The 18664-nt window shown below is 42.6% G+C and overlaps 1 protein-coding gene across 1 annotated transcript in view; it reads left to right on the top strand.

Annotated features, from left to right (window-relative positions):
- Positions 1 to 18664, top strand: part of LOC134357686 (A disintegrin and metalloproteinase with thrombospondin motifs 16) — a 201757-nt gene that overhangs the window by 166865 nt on the left and 16228 nt on the right. The gene's annotated exons all lie outside the window — the stretch shown is intronic.

The following is an 18664-nucleotide window of genomic DNA, read 5'->3' as shown; positions in this document are numbered from 1 at the left end:
AAAGAGTGAAAATTGTAATATGCAGGTCTTCCAATTTACAGAAACTGCCTGAACTTGGGTCATTATGCATTATTACAGGTCCAATGACAGATAAAAAGTAACATCAGTAATTGGAACACTGTTAGTGGGGAAGGAAGTACTATCAAAATCCATTTATCATATTACCATGAGCTCGCATTAAGCGGACAAACCCACACAGTCACATGGGGAACATTGAAACCCTTACAGACATTGGTGGGAATGGAATCCCAGTCGGTGATGTAATGTAACTACACTAACCTCTACGTTACTGTGCTGCCAGTGTATTGTGGTTGCTTGCTTTAATTCCTTCCACAGCTCTCCCAGTGATCCAATGCAAGTGGAAAGTCGTCTAAGTGATTGTTATAGTGTATAATTGTGCAAGTGTAGAATATATGTCTAACTACATAATGATGATATCAAAATATATGTGAGTGTCTTTTAACAGGGGGTTGGTGCTCTGCAGTATATGGATCACATAACAAATAATGGGAATGCAAAGAGGAAGCTCTAGAAACCCATCTGTGTTCTTTGAGTAACTAACTTAAGAAAGGGATTCCGTATTTTCACCGGTTCATATGCAGTACTTGGCTGAAGAACGTTATCTGTCTCTCTTCAAGTATGGATTGCTAATAATCAGATTAATCAGTTGTCGTTTGGATACGCAGGCAGCACAGTAGTATAGTGGTTAGCGCAATGATCACCGATAGACGTTTGATTACCACGGATGCTTGTGTATCCCCCCACCACCCACATGGGTTTCCTCTGGGTACTCTGGTTCCTTCCACATTCCAAAGATGTACAGTTAGGGTTAGCGTTAAGGAGTTGGGCTGGCCCCAGCACGTCCTTGAACTACGTTGTTATTTATTGATTTATTCATTCATTGATATACAGTGCAGAGTAGGCCTGTGGCACCCAGCAACCCCCAATTCAACTCCAGCTTAATTGCAGGACAGCTTACAATGACCATTTAACCTACCAGTGGACTCTTAAGAGGAACCCCATGCGGTCACGGGGAAAACATACCAACTCCTTACAGGCAGCATCGGGAATTGAACCCGGGTCGCTGATCGTGTAAAGCGTTGTGCTAACCACAGCACTACCGTTCCACCCTTAGGGTGAGCGTGCAGCACGGTGGTCAGTTAAGGTGGAGTTAGATTCGTGGGATGGTATGGGCTGGGAATGATATTGGTGAGTCAGGATCGTGAATAGAAGGTCCAGGAGAGTGAGTGCTTGCTTGGTTGGTTCACTGTGGAGACGGCAACGCCGAGGAGTGAAGCTGGTTAAACTGAACAAATAAGCTAAAGATAGGCCTTATTACAGAGAGTGGATCCTGCACCAGGATGAATCACTGTGGTGCCAAGGTTAACTTGAAGCTCTGTACATCGTGGAGATCACAGCAAGTGCACAGGGGTCTGTCCACCCTGTTGGTGCGTCTTTTCGCTGATTCTATTATAGTTATTGAATTTACTGAGTACACCCACAAGAAAATTAATCTCAGCGTTGTAGATGGTCCTTCAAATATTATTCACAGTCCTTCAAATGAACTGTTGCTCCCAATATGGTGTCATCTGCAAAATTTTGATTCATGAGACTGGACCATTTATGTAAATCTCTGTATCATATAAATAATGAGACACAGTAATCCTGTAGAACACCACTTTTCATCCTAGCCAAGTAATTACATGTTCCTGTGTGTGGTTTGCAATTGAGATGAAAAATCTCGGCCCGAAACTTCGACTGCTTATTCCCCTCCATAGATGCTGTCTGACCTGCTGCATTCCTCTGTCATCTCTTATGTGTTACTCTGGATTTCCAGCATCTGCAGAATCTCTTTTGTTCTGGGAGATGATTTCTTATCTGCTATACGTATTGAGAGCAAACTATCTTGTCTCCCTCACCATTGCCACATAAACAGCACTGGGATCTATCTTCTGAAAATCCAAGGGTAGATCACATTTACTACATCACTATTATCTCTTCATTGCTGCCCTCCTTCAAAAAGGATTGCAATAAAGGGAATTAAGTATAACCTTTTCATCAGATTTTTTTCAATATTTTAGAGTTTAATTTTTTATTTAGTCTTTTGAATAAAGGTTCGATCATCTTTCCCACCACTGATATAAATAATTCCATCCCTGTCTTGTTCTAACTCATTTGCCAGTTCTCCAAAACTAATGTTTTCAAATACTTTTGTCTCAGTGCCATAGAATCCCTGCTATTCCTTCTGTAATGTGTATAAGTACATCTGTCTGCACTAGAAGCTTTATCCACTCTGTTTTACTGTGTTTAGTTATCTCTCCATTTCTGTCTTAATTTTGCTTGGCATATTTCCCCTACATCCATCTCCTTGATTAGCTAAAGTAACTTTTAAATCTTTTCATTATTTCAATGGAACTACTTGTGTATCTATCATTTGTAACCCTACAGACACATTCCCTGTTCCTTTACCAATTCTTTATTCTGTTTCCATGTGCTTCAGTGGAAAAAAACATATTTATGTTTTTCTTTATTTTACACTGATTTTATGTTTTCAGTTTTTTTTTAACTTTTCCTAACTCTCTTATCAGTTTCAATGTTTCTTTATTTATCTGATTCTGCTGAATTCCCTTGAATACTACTTAAAATGTCTCCACTTCTGTTTATGTGTCAGTCTGTCAATTCTTCAATCCAATAGATACATAATCTCATCCTTTTAAAGTCTTTTTCTACTGACTCATCACATTGGCCTTTGACTCCTTTGTATCTTTCTCAATATCATATAAAGTATCATCTTGAGATTATTATTGCATGGATGCTCTGTTCTGATTCATTTCTCAAACCAGTAGTTCTTTCACTTGTTGGACTTCTCATGGAGTTGGTAAAAAAAAAAGTTTTACAGATACTAAACCTTTTCACTTGCCCTTCCTCCCACTTTATTTGTTACAATTAAAATCTCCCAGAGAATTATTATTCTTTCCTTTATTTCACCTGCTTTAGATATTTGTACTCCAATGTCCTTATAATGTTATGTGAACTGTATCATGCTCCCGTTAGCTTGATCAGCCTCAATCCATTATATTTTTAACTAGTTTGCAGTAAGTTTTTTTAAAACTCTCATTATTTATCACAGCATAGGATCTGTTATTGCAATCCATTGTTTCCATTTTTATTATATAAATTACTCAGCAGCATTTCTGTCAAGTAAATATATTCCCATTGTCTCTAGTTCCTTACTTATTTGCTCCCTTCTCCGTGGATTGTCACCTTGTCGTGGTAGAGAAGCTTGTGTGGTCCTGTGATCCTGAGAGCGATGCCGTCTGGAGCTATGCTCCTGGTAGGGTCACCCATGGCGGTAAGGTCGAGGGTGAGGGCCCTGACAAAGAACAATCCAACCAAGACCTCAATGGTGGAACAGGCGGACAAAGTTACTTCGAACTCAACGGCTGTGAAGGCGGATGGAGGCTGCAACAAATCCATCAGCTCCAACCGTCGTGGTTTCCATGCCATTGGAGTCAGTTGGTTGATTTGTGAGGTATCGTGTGCTTCTTGGAGTGCAACACCAAGTACACGTTAAACAAATACACGCACAGGCGTCTTCGCTCTGTGGGCCACTTCTTCAGAACGAAGACCATCATCCTCGACCTCGAGGGATGGCCACGACGACTTATTTGCTCCAGCACCCTTCTTTTAGTTTGTACTTTCTGCAAACTATTGAACACTGAGTTTCACTGATCTTTGAATAGTTGCCTATTGTGCTTTATTTTTAGAAGTCCTTTTGCACTTGTCTTTGCTTCCTGACTTGCTGCTACCCCTGACCCTTACCTTGGCCTGACCTTCTCACTCATTCCCCATTTCCTGCACCTTCAGGCCTTCTTTTTAATTTCTTTTTAAATTATTTTACTTATTTAGAGAGAGAGCGCAGAACAGCCCTTCCAGACCCACGAGTCACACTGCCTAACAACCCACCTATTTAACCGTAGCCTAACCACAAGACAGTTAACCTCCTACCGGGGCGTTGCTGCGGCATGCTCGGTGGGTGGAGGGTGCTGATGCTTTTTTGCGGAAGTGGGTGGGGGGGGGAAGGCCGTTGCTTTGGCTACTGCTTGTGCATGGGAAGGGGGAGTAAGGGTGGGGGCTTTGGGGTACAAGCGTTTTAACTATCACCGTCCTTTGGGCCGCTCTTCTGGTTTTTTTTGTGGATGCCTGTGAAGAAAAGGAATTTCAGGATGTATATTGTATACATTTCTCTGATATTAAATGGATCTAGTGAACTATTGTACTAACCAGTAGGTCTTTGGACTGTGGAAACCGGAGAACCCAGAGGAAAACAATGCACAAACAGGAAGAATATACAGTACAAACTCTCTTACAGAGGACGCCAGCTCTGGGGTCCCGAGCTGTAATAGTGTCAAGCTCGCCGCTGTGCTACCGTGGCTCCCCTTTGTCTACTGGAGTAAGATAAGATCCAATTGACAGAGCTGTTTAGCTTTTCCATCAATAAAAGAAAATATAAAAGAACTGCTCCAGACATCAATAGTGAGTGGAAAGAACACATGTACTGTGTCCAAAATCAAATGCTGAACAAATTCTTCGAAAGCTGATAAATGTTTTCTGACAAGCTGCTTCTTAATGGTGGGCTTTGTGGTGATTTAGCTTTCGTGGCCTACCTTCTCGATGATACTTAATGGCAGCGGCCCAAGTATGTGGATGTGTGGGGGTAAGGCACTGGAAATTTAATGCACTTTATGTGTCAGATTACTCTGAAGATACATTACTGTTAGACTAGCCAAATCCTCTGGGCTCCAAAAAGCCGCAGGGTGTTGAAGTGATGCAGATCCACGGGTTCTGAGAGTGCAGGCACGGTTAAAAATGTACCAGCAGCTGATATGAATAGCATTTCTTGGCCACTTTTAGTAACTGTCAGCAGCCACTCTGGGTTGCACGAAGAAATGGCTAGTAGCCAACTCTATCTACTTTGCTGTATCCAATTACATCATTAAGATTTATTGTAATAGTCAAGCAACCTGTAGTGTTCGGGGCAATGAACTACACCACCTAATACCCAACGACTTGTGGCCACTTTCAGCCTTGAAAGTGTCCTTGAATGAAATCTTGTTGTCACAAAATCAACAAACGGAGTGGTTTCCAGTCCTCTTCACTGTATGATACCTCTGGTCTTAAAGAAACCTGCTACATACTGCAGTATCACTCCTCTCTCCATTTCCAAAGTCCGCCCCTTTGTAACTAGATCACCTTAACTTGGCACGCATATCAAAACATACACTGAAATACATAGTTTGCATCGACAGCCAACACAGTCCAAGGACGAGCTGGGTACATCCCCTGTGGTCACAGTGAGAATGTACAAACTCCTGACGGGCAGCGGCTGGAAGTGACCCCTGGTCGTTGGCGCTGTGAAGTGTTGCACTAGCTGCTACACTATCATGCTGCTCATAGTATATGATACACATATAATGCATATGTTCATATACATTAGCATCTTTAGGAGGTACACTGTTTTCAACACATCCTTTCATTCAACATTAAGTTCTTTCTGCCCTAAGTATTTTGTGTTTTTCTTTAAACCCTATGAAATCAGGTAGTTCAGGTCAATAATGCTGTCTATGGAGGGGCATCCTTTCTAATTCCTGTTTTCCCTAGTGAAAACGTGCCTGAACACTAAAACCTGAGCTCCAGCTGGGAAATTCTGAGCTTTCTGTTCTCACTGGATATGGACGTGGAAGATGCCCGTGGAAATCCACCTTGTTGGAACAAGCTTCCTGTCTACACAGAGCTGTGTCCCTGTAGGAGTTCTGCTGTCAAAGAGGAGCCCATGGAAATTACCTTGCTGGAACAGGCTTCCTATCTATAACAGAGCTGGCTTGCAGTAGGTGCAGTGTTGTCAAAGAGGAGCCCAATGGAAATCCACTTTGCTGGTACAGGCTTCCTATCTCTACAGAACTATCTCCCAGTAGGAGCTCTGCTGTCAAAGAGGAGCCCATGTAAATCCAACTTACTGGAACAGGCTTCCTAGCTATACGGAGTTGTCTTCCAGTAGAAGTTCTACTGTCAAAGAAGTGCCAGTGGAAATCCACCGTGCTGGAACAGGCTTCCTACCTGTACAGAGCTGGCTCGCAATAGGAGCACTATTGTCAAAGAGGAGCCCTCTGCTGCAGTCGGGTGAACATATCATCAAATGCAAAAGAGATGGTGCTGGTTCATCAGTGGTGGAACTTGTGCCAAATCTTAGAGAACAGAAGTACCACTGAAAACTAAACAGGAATGGTTCTGATTTTAAAAAAGGCAAACTTGTATATGAAACCTTAGCAGACAAACTCCCTGTTCAAATTAATTTTAGTAGATTCAGAACATGCGATACAACAGCAGTCTGGGAGAAATTTTTCCACAGATAGGAGGTAGGAGGAGGGCTCAACCCTCTCTTACCAAGGCAAAAATCAAAAAATTTTGACTTTACCCATAAATGTTGTGACCCAGAAGTGGAGATGTAGCCAGGCTTGGAAAGATTTTTTTCTTTTTTCTCCACAAAGATGTTGCCTGTTCTTTTAAGCTTTTGCTCCTGCTTTAGCTGAGACTTTTCTACTCTCTTACGCAATCGGCTACAAACTCATTTCTTCTGATGAGCCAATTAAGCATTCTTTCATCATTTTCAATTATCTAGAGTGGGAATTGGACTGAGATTGGATTAGATTTAAACCCTACCAGGAATTTCAAAGTTCAAAAGTTCAAAGTAAACTTATCAAATTATGTATATGTCATCATATACTACCTTGAGAATCATTTACTTGCAGGAACTCACAGGAAGATAAAGAAATACAATAGAATTTATGAAAAGCCATACATAATGAAGTCTGACAAGCAATATGCAAAAGAAGACAAATTGTGTAGGAATAAGAAGGTAAAGAAATTATAGTGAGAACACGAGCTGTCGAGTCCTTGCTTCTATGCATGGATGTAGATGAAGGAGTGAGGGAGATCAGACTGGGGTTAGTTGTCAAGGCCTCCTCAATCAACAAACTGGCTTCATCCGACCATATGTTTATGCTTCTGATTTGTACTGTCAGGTACGGATTTGTTTTCTTGTTTCATACAGCATGTTTTGTCTTCTCATCTGGAATGAAACAGCGTATTAAAAGAAAGGTTAGCAAGGTCATAGAACAAGCAAGCCAAGACTGAGGTTTAATTCTAGAGGAACAGAATTGATAACTAGGGGGTTTTACTCAACCTGAATCACACTACGCATTGAAACTACACTTACACCCTTTCCATTGTCATACTAACCAAGGGGCATATGGACACTGGAGAGAGCGCAGAAAATATTCACAAGGATGGTATCAGAATTGGGACAATGCACGTGTGTGTGGCAAAAAGATGAATAGACACATACTCATGAATAAATAAAAATCTGAGGGAGCCTTAAAGTCAGTGGAAGGTCCTGAAAAAGCGTCTCAACCCAAAGCATCAACTCTACATTCATTTCTATAGATGCTGCCTGACCTGCTGAGTTGCTCTAGCATTTTGTGTGGGTTGTGAAGGATTTGATTGACTGGTTATATGTTACTGTGCGTGGAAGAGCATAACTAGAAGCCATCAATGTAAGCTAGGGCTTCATAAGAAGCTTCTTCACCCAATAAGTGGTCGAGCATAGAACTTGTCATCATGGGGACTGAACCAAATAGTCTTGATGCATCTAAGAGGAGAACTGAACAAGTGCATGATGGAGAGGGTGTAGAGATTTAGACTAAGATACTGATAAAGAAAAATCAAGGATGCTCAAGGGAAATGTACAGATCCTCATGGACTTGTTAGGCCAATGACCTGTTTCTACATTATCATTATGGTTCCTATGTTTATTTTTAAATTAGCTGCCTCCCTAAAAAAATCTGTGCGTACATAGATCTTGCAGCAGCCCTTTCAATCTACATCATTTATCATGTATCTCCTGTTCACTCATTTTACCTTAACCTTGCACTCTAATACAGTGAGTTTCAATTCCACTATGCCTATCCATTCCACCTCATGGTCAGGCAGATTGTTATGTTTAGTAACTTCAAAATATTAAACTAATTCAAAGCAAGACACAGGTGTCCAAAGTTTGTCACGAGCCTTGTGGCCCATCAGGCTGGTGCTTATGCCAGTCTCTGTGGCGTGAAGCGACTGAGAGTACGAGACTCTCCCCCCCCCCCCCCGGATAGGACGCCAGTCTATCGCGAGGTGAACCCCCAGAATTTTTGCTACCCATTCTCAGCTGGGTAGACTGGAGCATTGTGTAGTTAAGTGCCTTGCTGGAGGACACACACGCTTCCTCGGCCAAAGCTCGAACCCACGACCTTCAGATCGCTAGTCCAACGCCCTAACCACTTGGCCACACACCACACACAGTTGTCCAAAATGTGAGTCTAACTTCGTTTACTTTAAGCGTGGCACACATGTATCACATAGTAGCGTGATAACGTACGTAATGCACTTATTTATTCGTATAACCTGTGATGAATTATCTGAATGAACAAGAATGGTTAATCAACCATATATACAAAATTACTCAAATATTACTGAAGTATTAAATACACAACACAGATCAAAGCTGATCTATTTTCTGAGTGTTGCCTTTCTGAACTAGTGATTTCCTTAAAAATCCATGAGAATGAAAGAAAATGAAATGCACTAATTCATCAACCTACTCTAATAATTCATTAAAAAAGCATTCAACTTGTCAAATATTGTCAAATGTCCTGACGAAGGGTCTCGGCCCGAAACGTTGGCTGCACCTCTTCCTAGAGATGCTGCCCGGCCTGCTGCGTTCACCAGCAACTTTCATGTGTGTTGCTTGAATTTCCAGTATCTGCAGAATTCCTGTTGTTTGTCAAATATTATGTTCCTTTGAAAAAAAAGCTTCCACAATCCTTTACCAGTAATATATAATGACAGAGAGAGTGAAAAACAACAGCATAGCCGTGTGGAAATCGGACCTCAATATTTCCTTGTTGGTGAAAAATCATTGCTAACTGATCTGAAACTCTCCAGAGGTGCTAACGTACCCAAAGTTAAACTTTCATAAGATATTTCATCACTAATGTTAAATTGACTGGCCTGTACTTTTAAGGATTACCACACTGTTGTTTTTTTTTCCAATCATTTTTTACAAATTACAATATTTCAGTCTACTGACAGCAGTGCTACATCCAATAGTTGTGTGTGGCACAGTCGCAGGTGAAGTAAAGCTGCTGCCTCCTGTGTTCCCAGTTCAGTCCTGACCTCAGGTCTGTTTGTGCAGAGTCTGCAAGTTCTCCCTGTGACCCCTGTTTCCTCCTTTAGCGGCTGGTAGAATCTGGTGGCGGTTGATGGGAATGTGGGGAGAATTGTTTACATGGGTGTAGAAGCCAGCAGTGACACAATTTACTCGATGGGCTTCGAGGGCTTTTTCTGCCTGTGGCAAAATGGAGGGAAGATTGTACCAACATCTCCTCAATTTCCAGAGCAACAGACACAAAACGCTAGAGGAACTCAACAGGTCAGACAACATCTATGGAGAGGAATAAACAGCTGACGTTTTGGGCCATGACTGGAAGCAAAGGGGTAGCGGGGGTGAGTGGGAAGAGTACAAGCTGGGAGGTGAGAGGGAAGGTAGGTGGGTGGGGGATGGAAGATAATGTGAGAAGTTGGGAAGTGATAGATCGAAGAGGCAAAGAGCTGAAGTAGAAGAAGAAATCTGATAGGAGAAGACCCTTAGTCAGCAGATTACATTCAAGAGTGACTTAAAATATGCTTACAAGTGTCTCCAAGACTCAAAACCAATTACTTAATTTTTAGACTCCTCTCTGGAAACCTTTGACGGGGGTGGGGGGTGTGGAAACGATAAGCATGTCCTAATCTAGACTTTTCAATCTGTAGCAAAAAGGAATTTTGTCTCTTCAACATTTACTAAACAATTATTAACCAGTTTTCAAAAACCTGGCAGAAAAACTCAATGAAAACCTGTCAAATAGTACAATTAGTACAAAATTACAGTGGATGTGGCCAGCTATGTGGGCTGGGAGTACTCATTGAGAGGCATTTAATAAACTAACACCAAAGATTGTGGGTATTTGATCTGCACTGAAAGTCATTTGAGTTTGGCTGCACTACCTTTTGCCAGTGCGGTATAATGACAGAGAGGCAGAAAAAAAACCAACATAGGCTTGTGGAAAGTGGAGCCCCGTATTTGCTTGTTGTTGAAAGCAATAAAGGGTTGGGAATTGAAAGAGGGATCCTGGAAATCCGCAGCAGGCAACCATCATTGGAAAAGGAAACAAAAATGTAATGTTTTGATTGGGATCTTTTAATTAAAACCATATTTGAACTACATCAGCTCAGCTAACTTTGGTATGGCTTCTCGCAGTCACATTAATACCAGTACTGCTGATCAGACTTGGACATGCATGGAATTTAAAGTGATAGCTCTGTTTGGTACTGGTTGCGATCTGATTGTGTTTGGCACTGGCTCGCAGCTTGACAGGTGCTCTTGTGCACAAGGGAGCAGTTTGGTACAATGCAGCTGTTGAAAAAGTTCCTGCGGAGAAATATGACCCTTAGTTTTACAGTTTTTACAAAGACCTGTCAAGTCTAACTTCCCCGTTTGGAAGTAAAACGGAACCCATTTGAAACAACAAATAAAACAGAGTCCGCAAGAACTAATTTGCACCTGCATGATTCAACTGACTCAGTGATGTGTCCACGTGAGTTTTTCCAAATTCTCTTTATCCTTCCTAACGCCTGTTTATGGAGAGCAGCATTGATAGATGCAAGTGGTAGTCAAATTAGGAAGGATGTTCAAATGAATTATTTTAATATAAATGTTGCTAGTCATATTTATTCTTTGATTTCCAAACATTGACATCCTGAAGAAACTTGACTTAATAAAGCATCGAAGCAGATGGTTTGAGTTATGCAGGAGGAACCGAATTCAGTCCATGACCTTCTGCTGCCTGGAACTTATTGCAGATTGCTCAATGTTGCTCAAACTTTGAGAAAGGCAGTGCAGAGAGAACCACTGGTAGCAGCTCAGCCAAAAGTTCAGTCCAACATTCCTTGCGTTCTAGGAGGCACCACATTTCCCATCACCATTAACACCTTGTGCTTGATCCTGGTGTCATGGTTCGCTGACTGTTGTGTCATATTTGAGCGACTGGGTTGTACGCAGCTCTCCATGGGGCAAGCCTAATTCGTGACATGGCTGTAAACCTTCTGAAGAATGAAGAGCAGGCACATTTTTCCTTCCCTGCTGCTGATACGAGGGCATAAAACGAGCAGCATTCCTGGACCTGAGAAGAGGCATGACTCCCCCTTTTGTCCTGGCTCCAACTTTTCTTTCCCAAGCGCCGTCTCCTAATATTACTGTCTGTCCCATGAATGACTGATTCCTATCATAGCGTTACAGCACTGAGTGCCAAGTGTTATTAAATTTCATTTATTTTATTGAGATACTGCGTGGAACAGGCCCTTCAAGCCCTTTGAGTCATGCCACCCAGCAACCCCCGATTTAATCCCAGCCTAATCACGGGTCAAGTTACAATGACCAACTAACCTAACCTCTGGTAGGTCCTTGGACTGTGGGTGGAAACCAGAGCACCCGGAGGAAACCCATGCGGTCACGGGGAGAACATACAAACTCCTTACAGGCAGTGGCAGGAATTGAACCCGGGTCGTCTGTACTGTAAAGCATTATGCTAACCACCACTCTACTGTGCTGCCCCAAATCTTACGACTATCCCTGTCCGGTCTTTCTGTTTTGATCGGCCTTCCCTTGGGTTGTATGGGCCCTGCTTTTTTATACTCTCGCTCGCTCTTTCCTCTAATGTTATTGCTTGGAGACTTTCGGTCTCGCTGTTGCTGTCCCATTGCCCCAGCTATGTGTAGCTCAGTATCCAGTGTGCATGCTTTGCACTGTGCTTGAATTAGCACATTCAGCAGCCGACAGCTTATTGCTTGGAGGTTTATTTGCGAGAATCTGTGATGCAAATATTGAATGTAACAGTGTGAATTTTGTTTGTTTGCTTATTTATTTATTTATTGAGGTACAACACGAAGCAGGCCGTCAACCTGCAGCACCCAGTAACCCACCAATTTAACCCTAGCCTAATCGATGACCAACTAACCTATTGACCTGTAGGTCTTTGGACTGTGTGAGGAAGCCCATGCAGTCACAGGGAGAATGTACAAACTCCTTACAGACAGCAGCAGGAACTGAACTCAGGTCACTGCTACTGTGAAGCGTGGTGCTAACCACTACGCCTCTGAGCAACACACACAAAATGCTGGAGGAACTCAGCAGGTTGGTGAGCGTCTCTGGAGGGGAAAAAGCAATTGACACTTTGAGCCGAGGAAGGGGGAAGAAACAGAATAAAACAGTGGGGGGAAAGGAAAGCTTACAAGCTTACCCGGTGAGGGGGAAAGGGGGTGGATGGGGAGGGGCTGGTGAAGTGAGAAGCTGGGAGATGATAGGTGGAAGAGGTCAAGGGTGAAGAAGAAGGAATTTGATAGGAGAGGAGAAGAGATGTCCTTAAAATAAATGGAACTTAAAGTACAAATCTGAGACAATAGTTTAAATTAACAGTGAAAACTGAGCAAGATTGCACAAGTTAAAATGAACAGAAACCATTGCTAGAACTGGCGGGCTGCGAATTCTATTGCCTAGTATTAGACTGTAGCTTTGACCACTTATGGATGGAGCTGTGCTATTCACAAATTTGACCTGGTACTTCTCTTCGAGATTCACTTGTACACTTGCTATGATTTCTATGGTGTATAGATCTCTAGGCTGTTCTTGGCAGCACAGCCATTGGCACTCTCGACGTGGCGTTAGACTCACTCTCTGTATTAAGGCCCATACTTACCTTCCTTGTACAGTTTAACCAGCTTCACTCCTCTGAATTGCTGCCTCCATGATGAACCAACCTAGCAACCACTCACTCTCCTGGACCCTCAACTCGTGTTCCTGACTCACCAATATCATTCCCAGCCCATCCCATCGCACTAAACTCACTCACAACTTAACTGACCGCCTTGCTGCACTCTCACTACCTTGAATCTTCCAAGACCCTTCAATCTGCTTATTGATCCCCCATCCACTCCATCAATATTTCTTGCCTACAATCTTGCTTGAATCAGAATCAGGTTTATTATCCTGGGCATATGTCATGAAACTTGTGGCTGCAATACAGGACAATACATATTAGAACAAGAAGTATATATCCAATGGACTCCGGTAAACTGGGACACATCAGGACCGGCACATTTTAGCCCGATTAAGCTGGTGCCCCAATTACCCGAAGTTTCATAGAAATAGTTTAAAAGGTATAAAAAATTCAAACTACCATTTAACCGAGTAACAAATTATGTATTTAAATAAAATACAGAACGAATTAGAACACTACCAATACTACTACAGTAGTATATAACGGTGTATTGGTTCAGCACAGGACTGCCTACAAACAATGCTTTTGATGATTACATCCTCAAATTCTTCATTTTCATTGTAACATTCAAGATGATTGTTGATGTTGCCAGATTCTTCATAGTTTCTAACTTGTTGAAGTAGTGAAATTGTTTCATTTTCACTCCCAGCCGTTTCTGGCATCTCTAAGCCTGAATGCTTGACACCGCAGCGAGCAAAACAAATCACTGATTTTTGAACACAAACACGCACAAATAATAATATTTTTTTTATTTTATCTATTTCTTTTTCTCTTCTAGATGATGTATTGCATTGAACTGCTGCTTCTAAGTTAACAAATTTCACGTCACATGCCAGTGATAATAATTCTGATTCTATTTAAAGACAGTTCACTCTAGGTACAATAAACACCACGCAAGTACATGCAATTGATGCCAGTTAGAAACTGTTTAGCAACAGTCTCCAGTACCAATTATGCGACATAGTGCCCCGAATAAACAAAGGGAACCCCAGCTATTTTCTCGATTAGTTTTTGTTCTTCAAGAGTTGTCCTATGGTGAGCGCGCAGCAAGGCGCTACAGTCAGTCAAGTTGTGGGTGAGATTAGTGGGATGGGATGGGCTGGGAATGATATTGGTGAGTCAAGACCAAAATAGATTAGTGGATCCAGGAGAGTGGGAGGTTACTTGGTTCGTTCATCGTTTGTGAAAGCAGCAATTCGGAGCAGTGTAGCTGGTTAAAGTGCACAAGGAAGGTAGTACAGTGCACACAATAGTGCAAAAAGAGATCAAAAATATTGAGGCAGATAGTTTTTATAGGTCCGTGGACCATTTACAAATCTGATGGCGGAAGGGAAGAAGCTGTTCATTAAACATTGAGTATGTGTCTTCAGGTTCCTGTACCTCCTCCCAGATAGTAGCAATGAGAAGAGGGCACGTCCTGGTGGCAAAGCCATCCCACAACCCCTCTGTCTAGCAGTAGCCGCTAACCCTACACACTTTTCGGAGAACACCAAAGTTAAACAACGGACCTTGGAACATATGACATCATTGCAAACAACTGGCGTCAAGTGATATTTAGAGATTATTGGGAAATTTATATTATAAAAAACCAATAATGTAGGGATCCAGGTTTCCTGTCATTCACAGTTCAGCTTACACATACCCCTTGGATTTGTGCACAACAGGAGGCTTTACATGCGTCAGGCAAAGCAAGCCCTTTCTTCTGCTAGACCCATCGTTGTCGACCTGGTGGAGGATGTCAGGTAGCCTATCAGCAGCATGCAGTGGAGGGGGTTGGTGGTGGGGTGTGGGTGGGGGACGGTGAGGAAGACTGATTTTGGGATCAGCACACACAAAATGCTGGAGGTCAGGTAGCATCTGAACAGTCGACGGTTCAGGTCGAGATCCTTCTTCAGGACTGGAAAAGGAAGGGGAGGTTAGGAGTTGGGCAAGAACCACGATGCTGGGTGATTTGTGCGTGTTGATCCATTTTTTTCAGCATTCACATCTGCAGAGTGTCTTGTGTAGGATCAGGAGTATGATGGGTAGGCATCATTAATGGAGGGGAACACTAATAGGGAGGGAGAATAGGCAGCAGGGGAGGCATCATCAAGAGCAGTGCAGTTGTCAAAAAGTAACTGGAACGTGTGGGAGGATAATCAGGCTGACACATGACGGGCCCTCAAGAACATTAATGGTGCCTGGTTGTGGGACTAAATGCCAAGGAAGGTGCATTTTGGTTGACCTACCTGCAGGATAATACATAAATGATCTGGACCAAGTAGAAGTGGATTAGATAAGATCAGGCCATTCTTGGTGAACACTAAACCAATGCTCATAGAATACACTGTAGAACACTACAGCACATTACAGTCACTTCAGCCCACAGTCATGTGCTGACCTTTTAACCTGCTCTAAGATCAATCTAACCCAGGGGTTCCCAACCTTTTTTATGTCATTAACCAAGGGGTCCATGGACCCCAGAGTAGGAACCCTTGATCTAACCCATCCCTCCTACATGGCCCTCCATTTTTCTGTCATCCATGTACCTGTCTAAGAGTTTCTTAAACATCCCTGCCTCAACCGCCTCCCCAGGCAAGCACCCACCACATTAAGTCATGTTTTTGTATAAATGGCCCACACCGTCTGCTGACCAGTGGACTTTGTAAGTGATATCAAAAAAATCTGCTGCACACCCATTGAAAAAAACTAAAATGCCCAATGACATTTTTTTTTATGCATTTAGTTCCCATATTAATCATGCAGCAGTAAACCACTCATACTCAAATGAAGATTTCTGATAAACGTTGGAACCTTTTACATAAAGACGTGGGATTACTTGTGAACCTGCTGCCTCGCGAGCTGTTGTTTCTCAGTCTTTGCTCTAGTCAGCCAGCTGTGGTACACTCTTAAGGTTTCTGAGAATGCTTTCCCCGTGCCTGATAACCAAGTCCAACTCCTGGCCTTCTCGTGTAGCTTAGCCTCTAAGCCCGGTGGAACTGTTTCTACTGACAGGAGAAGGGGTGAAGATGGGTCCTGGTGCCTTAAAACCAGTGCTTCAGGTAGGTGGAGCTCATCAGCCTGGGAAGGCAGTACATCTAAGAGAGGGAAAACTCTGATTTCAAACCTCCGCTGCCTTGCGGCCATACCCACTCATGGGAAAGGCTTCGGGAGTAAACCCTGAGGCCAAATCCGGAGCTGGAGTCCCTAAGGCAGTCCGACGTTGCCTTCAACTTCGTTCTGGCAACTCCTGTGACAACACTGGTGCCAAGCTGTATCGGCCCTTGCCCTTCCCTTGGACAACGTATATATATATATATATACTTACGTATTAGAAGGAGGGTCCTGCCTGAAGAATTGGATTCAATGGATTCAGAGCCTGAGCTGCTGGTGTGGTATGGGCAGCTGAACCTCACTTTTGTCATCATGCAAAAATCAAGACTATTATGCATACTGCATGCTTAATCAGCATTGGAGCCATGTATTGTGCGAAGCCAAAGCTTCATATACTTTGTTGTGACAGGCCATTACTGAGGTGCTCTGTTTAAAGTGGACAGGAATACTCCAACCCATACATAACCCTTTTTCCCTGTGTCTATTCAGAAACAAATGTTGATAAACTAAAGGGAAAAGAAAACAAAGTTCTAGCATTCACAATGCGATATATTCAAAGCTAATGAAAAAGTTATGCCTATAATTTAATTTTTGTGGGTGGGGGGATTATTTTCAATGACTTAAATATCAGATTACTAAGGGAGAGGAATGACCTGCACTTTTTGTACTGACATAGTTGATAGGATCAACCATAAGAATATTAATCAGTGTTTGTAACGTTTGATACAATGTCCTTGTTTATTATCATTGATATTTCTGTGGTACATGCATCAATAGTGGTATTTTTGTAAGTTGCATTCTCACATGAGGACAGAGCAGATACCAGCCAGTGAAACTGCAGCGTCTGCAAAACTTGTAGGTACAAAAAAATTATTTAGTCACGCAGAGAACTTCTTTATAGGAGGTGACATCATTCCCATGGTTTGCCTTATTAGTGATGCACACTGGCATTTAAACAGTTCTTCAGCCATCCAGTAAGTACCATTTTCTGTAACTGATATCTTTGACCGTTCTCATATGCAGTCTGTGATCTTTGGCTTTTAGCCAAGTCCGCTCTCTTAAGGCAGCAGAAAGGAACACTTGTTTCCCCAAGATATGATTCCTGAATTTAATTCAGGATTAAAGGCAATGTTTACTATTTACCATGGCTGAGGGGGAATTAACTGAAAGAGTTTGTGCCCAGGTTATGACACATGTTGTCGAGTTAATAAGCTCTATTTATAATTTGAGAGAATAGGTCCACCAAATAACTGCTGGGGTAACATGCACTAGTGCTGACAGACATTCTTCTGGTTGTCTCGGTGATGGTTTGAGTTACAGTCTGAGTTCTTTGCTCTCATTCTCTCCTGAGCTGTGAGCCAGCTGGCTGTCAGCAAGTGACCTGCTGCACCCACACAAGATGGGTAGCTGGGCGCAGGATGATGGGAGCAACTCCTTACCGATGGTCACTGGGGAGACTGAAACAAGTCCAGCGATCTGTATAATAACCCTCTCTCCGAGCACCCTCTCAACATGCAAATGAAAGGCACTATTCACCTTACTGCATTATTCTGGCAAAATCTTACTTTCAGATGACAATACTTTAAGAATAAATTAGTATTATTTATTGTAAATTGATTATACCAAGATACAATTCTTGGCCTGAAACGTCGACTGTACTTATTTCCATAGATGCTGCCTGGCCTGCTGAGTTCATCCAGCATTTTGTGTGTGTGTGTTGCTTGGATTTCCAGCATCTGCAGATTTTCTCTTGACAGTGATAAGCTTGTCTAACATACTGTTCATACAGATGAAATCATCATTCAGTGCCTTGAGGTAGAATATTTACAGAATACAGTGTGAAAGCTACAGAGAAAGTGCAGTGCAGTTAAACAATAAAGTACAAGATCATAAGACCGTAAGGTAGATTCTGAGGTCAGGAGTCCATCTGATCATACGAGAGGGTTTGAGGAGTTCTCTTGGAGGAGCATGAGGTGCTGAGGAGATCTGGACTTGCGAAGCTCAGTGAGCTGGTTGACAACTTCACAGATGGATGTGTCCCACTTGCTGCATCAATCATTTTATGTCTGCAGATCAACTTTTTTAGATCCCAATTGAAATGCAGAGTCTTTTTGAACCAGAATTACAAAGCCAGTGTTTGAATATATTCAAACAACAGGAATTCTGCAGATGCTGGAAATTCAAGCAACATACATCAAAGTTGCTGGTGAACGCAGCAGGCCAAGCAGCATCTATAGGAAGAGGCGCAGTCGACGTTTCAGGCTGAGACCCTTCGTCAGGACTAACTGAAGGAAGAGTGAGTAAGGGATTTGAAAGCTGGAGGGGGAGGGGGAGATGCAAAATGATAGGAGAAGACAGGAAGGGGAGGGATAGAGCCGAGAGCCGGACAGGTGATAGGCAAAAGGGGATACGAGAGGATCATGGGACAGGAGGTCCGGGAAGAAAGACGGGGGGGGGGGTGACCCAGAGGATGGGCAAGAGGTATATTCAGAGGGACAGAGGGAGAAAAAGGAGAGTGAGAGGAAGAATGTGTGCATAAAAATGAGTAACAGATGGGGTACAAGGGGGAGGTGGGGCCTTAGCAGAAGTTAGAGAAGTCA

The sequence above is a fragment of the Mobula hypostoma genome, chromosome 17 (assembly GCF_963921235.1).
Source record: "Mobula hypostoma chromosome 17, sMobHyp1.1, whole genome shotgun sequence".
In the NCBI taxonomy this organism is placed as follows: domain Eukaryota; kingdom Metazoa; phylum Chordata; class Chondrichthyes; order Myliobatiformes; family Myliobatidae; genus Mobula; species Mobula hypostoma.
The sequence above is the reverse complement of the archived record's forward strand: the minus strand, read 5'-3'. Positions and strand labels throughout refer to the sequence as shown.